The 7,293-nt window shown below is 37.7% G+C and overlaps 1 pseudogene; it reads left to right on the plus strand.

The window, feature by feature from the left end:
- Positions 1 to 488: 488 nt before the first annotated feature.
- Positions 489 to 6,968, plus strand: LOC149841357 (type IV inositol polyphosphate 5-phosphatase 9-like; annotated as a pseudogene).
- The last annotated feature ends 325 nt before the right edge of the window (positions 6,969 to 7,293 follow it).

Here is a 7,293-nt window from a genome sequence, read left to right on the forward strand (position 1 = left end):
AAAAAAGATATCTCATCACTTGTTTTTGTTTTTATGTGCTAATTCTTTCAATCAATAAGTATCATATTTTTCTTTCGAAAAAAAAGAACAATCTAGACTCTCTTTTCTCTCGCATCTTCAACAGTACTCTCCTACCGCCCACCCTCCCCAATATTATTTCCCTGAATTACTCGCACCATTCATGACAGTGGTGTTCATCATCGTCAACGTCAGGCTTCCCTAATTTGGCCAAACCACATCTCTTTAGTGCCACCCCAAGAGTTGGGGCCCCTCTTTGCCCTGCATCTCTCTCTCTCTCGTCATTTATTAGGTAGCCTATGTGTGTGGGATAAAGGTTCATTATTTGGAGAAAAGAAAGGTATTTCTCCTTCTGGGGTTTTACAAAAGTTGGTAAATGATTGCTTGCTATTAGATTATATTGCTTCTTCATTTGAAGGGTAATCGTTGCTAGTGATCTTGGTTGGGAATCATAATTGCGTTTTCATCGCATGTGGCTTCGGTTGGTGGCCGAGAAGCTGCTTCCAAGGGGTCTCGGAAGCCAAAGGTTATTGTCTGAATATCATGCCGATGGGAATCGATGAGATAGGCTCAGAATCAGCGACCCTCCAACAAGGCTCAGTTTCTCGAAGCCTGCTCTTTCCTGTTATGTCAGAGAAAATCGCCATCGATCACCTGTCAACTGAAGAATACAAGTTAGTGCATGTTTTGGATTGTGACTCATGCGTTTAAATTTCAGTCCCATCATTCATAATTTCATGCTCTTTGGTTATTGTTGTTCAGTTCCATGTGATCACCACACAATAATAAAATATAGAGAATTCCTATTAAACCTCTTTCTGTACTCATTGGCAATAAGTTCCTTACTTTGATTGGCCAGACAGTGGCTGCATGGGCATCCTAATGGCCGAAAACAAGGAGAGCAGATCCAATGATCACTTGCAGTGGTTTTCCTTACCGATTACTTTGTAAAGTACTCGGCCCCAACAAGTCCACTTCTTTTTTTTTATTCTTTTATACACAATCACTGCAAAATTGGGTCTGCTCTCCAAAAACAAGTCAACTTTATATTTATCCTTTTATCCACAATCACTACAAATTTGGGAAATTATAAAACACAAGTATTTGTCCTCGGGATGCTATCCGCTATTTTAATGACAGAGAATCTTATCTTATCATTTGAAAGATAACACTATGATTGCTTATGTGATTCTTATTTCTCAACATAGCAATCAACCAACATATTGAGAGTGGGTGTATTTGTGTTTGTGCTCTGAAGTTCTAATGCTTCTTTTTGTTGAATTCCTCAAAGGGTATTTGTTAGCACATGGAACGTTGGAGGGATTCCTCCCCCAGAGGTTCTAAACTTGGAAGATTGGCTCGATACAAGCAGCAATCCCCATGATATCTACGTTCTAGGGTAATTACACAAGTTGGCTTTCCACAAAACTTTGTTATATATAAATCTCTTTTGATTGATCTCTTGATTCTGTTCCACTTAAATTTGGTTCGGTTTTCTTTGCAGGTTCCAAGAAATAGTCCCACTTAATGCTGGCAACGTTCTGGGGGCCGAGAATCCAAACGTTTGTATGAAGTGGAACTCTCTGATAAGATCAGCACTCAACAAGAATAAATCAAATGGGTTGTCCCAAGAGCAAAAGTCTAGGGAGAGACAGAAGGTGCTTCCTGTGAAGGAGCAGTTTTCCAAGGAAAGGGAATTCCAATGCGTGGTGAGTAAGCAGATGGTTGGGATAATGGTCTCCGTTTGGGTGAGGAGGAGCCTCCGGGAATTCATCCGCCATCCGAGCGTCTCCTGCGTTGGTTGTGGACTCATGGGTTGCTTGGGAAACAAGGTCTCTCTCTCTCTCTCTCTCTCTCTCTCTCTCCGTTGATTGGGGACTAATCAATGATACTGAATTAGCCGTGGCCGCTATGCCGACTTCTACAATGGGCTAAGTTGACCGTTTTGAAAAATGAGTTGGCGTCTTTTCAGTAGCTTAGAATAACCAACATATTCCTCCATACTGGTTACATTTTGTCCTTTACATGGGACAAAGGCTGCATGATGACGATTATTTGTCATTTGCAGTACGTTGGTTGCCACCAAATTCCAAAAATTGATAGGATGTTCAATGTTACAAACTACCAAACGAATTCTGCAAGGTTATTCCCTTGGGGCAACGGGTGGTTTACACTGTCGAGACAGCAACCCTAAGTATCGTACTCATACAGGATAGCGACCATAAGTATGGCAGGCATAGCCAGTGATTAGGTCTCTTATCGCAAAGGTAGTTTCATCATTCCTCAGAGAAAAAAATACTAATGGGTTCTCGTGGATTTTGGGCTCTTTTTTCGCAAGGAAAAGAAGTGCCCGTGAAAATGCACCCCCATCGATGCGTTTCTGTGGAAAAGCCCCAGGTTTCTTGACATGCTAACGGCCCATAAAAGGGTTTTCAAGAGATTATACAGTTGACAATTGGAGCCTTAATGACCCAGATTACTACAGTTGGGTGAAGATTCTAAACAATGTTTCGGCCTCCACAAGTCTCATTATTGAAGCGTCTCCAAAACATCAGGTCAGCGAAATCAAAAGATATCTGGAACGAAGGGGGTCCCTCTAATGCACCCATGAAACAGCTCTTAGATTGTTTGTTTCAGTTTCACAGAATCGATATTCGTTCAATTCCCTAAGAAATGAATGGCCTTGCTTGGAGGCTTGCCATTTTGGCAACCACCTTAAAAGATAAACAGTGGTTTAACATGAATCCGGATTGGATTCCTCCCATCTAACTTTGTAAATTCTGTGTTTTCTTTGCTATTAAACAGGTAGGGGTCCGCCTAACCCCATCTTTCTCGGTCGAAAAGAGAAAAAAAAAAGTGAAAATGTAAGATTGGAAGACGAGCTTTCAATTTCACCACAGTGGTCGTCGCCCATGTGGCTAGGGTGGTTGTGAGGGTGCCAAGATGAAGGCACTGGATCAAATTCTGCTGGTGCACGGGTGTGTCAATAGCTTTCATAGATGAGCCACATAAGGCAGGGTGGTCGTGGGGCCTCACCCAGGGTTTTCTCGCTTCAGCAAGGGTTCTTTGTCATTAAAAAAAAAAAAAAAGCCTTCAACTTCAGTAATCAACTTGTTGAACTCTTATTTAATAATTTACATGCAGGGATCCGTGTCTGTCCGATTCCTTATACATGGTACGAGCTTTTGCTTTGTGTGTAGCCATCTGGCCTCTGGAGAGAAGGAAGGAGACGAAAGCCACAGAAATTGGGGTGCCTCTCAGATCATGTCAAGAACCAAATTTCCTGTTGGTCCATCTTTGGATTTGCCTCGAAGCATTCTCGGCCATGAGTGAGTAAATCGTTGGATCAATTACTGATTTAGGACTCCTTAGTCTCTCAATTCCTTTGACTAGGTTGGACTGCTCAGATCATGACTTGGTAGCGATGAACATTACGTAAATGACATTTCTTTTTGTTTTTCGTTTCCTAGTCGGATTATTTGGTTAGGAGATTTGAATTATCGAATCTCTTTGCCCGCATCCGAGACCAGATCGCTTGTAGAGAGGCATGAATGGGAAACTCTTAGTAAAAAAGATCAGGTACTCTCCCTCTCTCTCGTGTGTGTGTATGTGTATATATATATATATATATATATATATATATATATATATATATATATATATATATATATATATATATATATATATATATAGTAGGTAATAATTGCAGGTCTTCTACATGTTTGATTATATATATCTATATAATCACTAGAATATGAGAACTAATGTGTGAACCATGATTTTCATAGATTTTTTGTTATTTTCTCTTGAATCTAACAGTATGGATGCCATCTACATGCTTAGTTTTATAAGAAACCGCCTTTAAACCATCCGATGAATAAATGAGATTTTTTTAAGTCTTTAAAATCAATGGCTCATAATCTACGTAAATATTCAAGCATTCAAAAATCATATTTTTTCATAGAAAATACATGATCCAATGGTTGATTTCTCATATTTCAGTTCTCATATTCTAGTGTCTCTCTCTCTCTCTCTATATATATATATATATATATATATATATATATACATATATATATATATATATAGTAGAGTGTAGGTGCTTAATGATACATGCTTAATGGGTTTTTTTATTTTATTTTTAAAATTTGACCATACATATGTGATCTATGTACTTGATTTTATAGGGATCAGCTCTTGAAGTGTTCGATTTTGACACATGAATAGGTTTTTATAAGGTTCGAAAAAATCAACGGTCCAAAATCTTTATAAATTTTTAAGTCTCCAAATATCATTTTTTTCATCAAAACACATGATCTAGGTGTGAATTCCTTGCAAATCGACCATGCCCAACACATTTATGGGGTCAGAATTGCGAAAAAACACCGAAAGAGTAGAAAAATCCATTAAGCAGCTATCATTAAGAACCTACGTTCTCTCTCTCTCTCTCTCTCTATATATATATATATATAGCCTTTGGAATATGAGAGCTAAAGTATGGACTAGGCATTTTTTACTTTTTTTTCTAATTCAATCCTGCAGATGCATTCAACATGGTCCATTTGTTAGGAATCAACTGTTGAATCATGCTTTTTATTAAAAAAATGTGATTTTTTGGAAGCTTAAATATTAAAAACAATATGAGATGTTGATTTTCAATCCTTAAAAAAAACTTTGCTATGTCATGGACGACAGTTACAATTGGCGGCTCTCCTAGGGTTGAGTGGTATGTTGTGGCAATACATTGATTGTGGTGGCAGAAACCGTGCTAAGGGCCTGATTCCTCCTCCCTTTTATGCTCACTAGTAGGGGAATGAATGCCAATTACAAGTGATGTTTTGTAACAGGAATATATATATATATGAGAACTCAACATATTAGGTTTCATTTCTCATTCTTCCTCGTAGGTTTTATGTGTTTTATGATAGATCTGAACCATTAGATGTGTGTAGCAGGATAGATTTAGTAGGAATCTACTTTTGGATCATATTTTTTTGAATCGGGAAAAACTGGTACCTTCATAGCCATTGATTTTGGATCACCGGAAAAACCTGTATACAGGTCAGATTCCGGCGATCCAAAAGCCGGTTCCCACTAAACAAAACCTATAGATCACATATATGGTGTTTAGACATGAGAAAAAGTACTTAAAACTATGATTTTTGAAAAGAGCTTAACGAGACCTAACGAAAAAAGGGGCCTAAAGAAAGCATTACTCAGTAAGAATATATTGGAATATACAATAAATATGATGACACCAGACTCCAGTTACTTTGTCTCTTTCAATTCACAACAATATCCCAACACTAATTGAAATTGTCCATTTAAATATGTGAAGCTGAGGGTGGAGCTGTGTGAAGGTGGAGTTTTCCAATGTTGGCACGAAGGAATCATCGAGTTTGCTCCTACTTACAAATATTCTCCAGATTCTGACAACTACTATGGGTCGCAAGAAACCGGAATCATGGAAAAGAAGCGTTCTCCTGCATGGTATTTTTCTTTTTCTTTTTTTTAATGAGAAATTGATACACACAAGACAGGAGAAGGTCACCGTCCTCCTTGTCGGACCGAAACAAGAAACGGGAGCTAGTCGTTCCTGCCTCCCCACCCTTGCTTAGGGTTCCACTTGTGATCCTGCGGAGGATTTGGATAAATGCGCCAGAATCTTCCCCCCAAGACCTCCATAAGACCAAGATTCTCTTTCTCGCACTAGTTAAAAAAATTACTTTCACTTTTCAAATCTAAAAAAAGAATGTACTAGTCAAGTGATTTATGGTTTTTTTTTTTTCCTTTTTTAAGGCACTTCTTTATTCTCTGTCTTTATTCTTAAAGGGCATGTTTGGAAGAAACAAAAACTCTCAAAAGAAAATTTTGCTTGATATGATAATTTTTCTAAATTAAAATTTTTTCACTTGTTTGGATAGCATGAGAAAAATAAAATGAAAAATCTTAAAAAAATAAGAAGAGGGGGTGGTTGTAGAGCTTTTTCAACACAGTGTTTGGAAGGTGGGTGGTGGTGGTGGTGTGAATGGTGATGGAAAATCATTGTAGGGTGGTGGTGGCGGTATGGATGGTGATGAAAAATCATCACGAGGATGGTGGCGGAGCTTCTTCGTCCCCATTTTTTGAGAGGTGGTGATGGTTAATTAGTGGTGATATATGGTGGTGATGGATGCTGGAGAGGGCAGTTTTTTGGGAGGTGGGTGATAGATTGAGTAAAAAATCATTGTGGGTGGTGGTGGTGGTGGAGCTTCTCCAATGCAGTTTTTGAGGAGGTGGGTGGTAGTGATAGTGGTGAGATGGATGGTGAAAAATTATGAAAGGATGATTTTTAGGGAGATGGGTAATGGTGGGTGATGGCGATGAGAGATGGTGGGTAGGGGGTGGTGGGAGACCGGTGAAGGGGAGTATAAATCACTATTTTTCTTGGTAGAAAACATCTCTCCACCCGCTTCTCATAGAAAAATGTTTCTTATCAAAAAGTGTATTTTTTAAAAAAAAACTCTCTCAACTAAAAAATCAATGGAATGGTAAAAAAAATCTACCAATTTTTTCCATTTTGTATCACTTTTCCTACGTCTTTTCCCATGTCTAACGTGCCCAAAAAGTTGTCCATTTTCTATTTTTTTTTAAGAGGATGATGAACTCCTATTAATTGCTTTGGAAAGGGCCGTACATTTTTATTCTTGGATTATTGTAATAACCATCATTTTCTTATAATTACAAATTTCTGACTTATACCCTATATATATATATATATATATATATATATATATATATATATATATATATATATATATATATATAGGTGTGACAGGATACTATGGTATGGAAAGGGTATAAAGCAAAACAGGTACGAGAGAGGGGAGAGCAAACTTTCAGATCATAGACCAGTTCGTGCAACTTTTACCATAAGCGTTGACATAATCAATAGCATTAAAGCGCGTTGACATCATCAATAGCATTAAAGCCATGGAGGGCTGCTTCTCATCAGCAAGATACGAGAAGATAGAGATTGGATTTTGAGATTTTAATTCCTTCTATTTTGTTTGTAACCACAAAGGGGTGGAGGTTCAATATTTGTTTGTAAAATATATAATATTATATTAAACTAAAATCGTCTGCCTTAATGTAAAAAGTGATCCTTGTTAATAGAAAATATCAAATTCATGTATGGTAGGAATTATATCAACCATGTGTGACTTTTCCTCTTCTTTTTCTTCCTTTATGAGGACCACTATACTCACTGCAGTTATTGACCTAATTGGGGGAATA

This window comes from Nuphar pumila, chromosome 4 (assembly GCF_984573655.1).
Source record: "Nuphar pumila chromosome 4, dmNupPumi1.hap1.1, whole genome shotgun sequence".
In the NCBI taxonomy this organism is placed as follows: Eukaryota; Viridiplantae; Streptophyta; class Magnoliopsida; order Nymphaeales; family Nymphaeaceae; genus Nuphar; species Nuphar pumila.